Below are 1,346 nucleotides of genomic sequence, written 5' to 3' on the forward strand. Positions count from 1 at the left end.
CATCACTTCCAAGCCATGGAGCTGAAGGTGGGTCCTCATTGCCTCACCTTCAGATCTGCAATTTGCATTCTTTTTTACTCCATTTTATTCTGAATTCTTTGAGGACACAATATTTATGATTATTTCTGATGAATTATTAACTGTAAAGTAAAACAACCTGTGGAAGATCATCAGGTTCTGGTGCATGAGATACCCTGTGGCTGATCATGAGACAGGGAACCAGGTTACACAACCCACAAGGGATTACTCTCCACAGATGTAGACAGGGAATATACCCACAAGCATGCGTCTCTGCAGAGCAGATCGTCATGAGAAAACTCACTTCTCTGATGCAGCGTAATGCTACAGCCTCTCTCTTGTTTTGGGATTCTTTGTAGCCGACCACCACTCACGCTGAGTGTTCCACCATAGTCAGGAAAGCATGGAGCGTTGTGTTGCTGTGTTCAACACAGCCCTGCAAATGCCACAGCGAGGCAGATGGAAGGAGGGACCACTGGCAATGTGCAAGGCTCAGCTGAGCAGGCAGCATGTGCTTGATAACCTCCAGAGCTGCAGCTCCTCTCTGTCGTTACATCCTTTGGGAACTTGCTCCTAAGACAGTCTAGAGAAATAGCTACAGTCAACCTTAAACCTCCAGCCACCTACAGAGCTAAGCCTGCACCTCTGCTCTCGTCTGGTATAACCTTGGCAGGACTAACACCAACCACATTCCTGTTTGTCTCTGTTTCTTGATACACACTTAAGACTTACCCAGATATGCGGAGTTCCAGCAGAAGCCCCACAATTTCCTTTTCTCATGAGTTTTCCTCTTTATATCTGGCTCACTTTCCCACTTGTCCATCAGAGACAAGTCTGGAAGAAAAGACCCATCCTTTGGAGAGCTGAGCTTCACAAAATGGCAGAATCATGCCAACTACTGCAAATGAAGTGTCTCCTACAAAGCAGATTGAGGCTACCCTAGAGGTTAACTCCAGGTTCAGTGGTAGATAAGGAAAGCTGAACCCAAGGAATTAAACTTAGATCTCTGGGGTCAGCACTTCTAATTAGGCAAAAATTTCTGAAACTAAAAAGGTGCCTTGATTCCTTCCCAGGGCTGCTGGCTACTGCAGCTTCTTCAGTTTCTTTTCTTTGTTGTTGGATGCTTAGCAAGCAGTACAAAAAGGAGACTTTTCAGTGTCCAGTATCACAGATCCCTACCTCTTTGATTGTGCCAGATGCCTCTACAAGACCACACCACTCTGGCCAGACTTTCCTTCTCCATCAGTTCACCTGGAGCAATTCTGTGTTTTGAGCACTGGATGCCCCATGACCAGTCCCTGCACTATGGCTGGCTGTCACAAATCGCA

Source organism: Opisthocomus hoazin, chromosome 4 (assembly GCF_030867145.1).
Source record: "Opisthocomus hoazin isolate bOpiHoa1 chromosome 4, bOpiHoa1.hap1, whole genome shotgun sequence".
NCBI lineage: Eukaryota > Metazoa > Chordata > Aves > Opisthocomiformes > Opisthocomidae > Opisthocomus > Opisthocomus hoazin.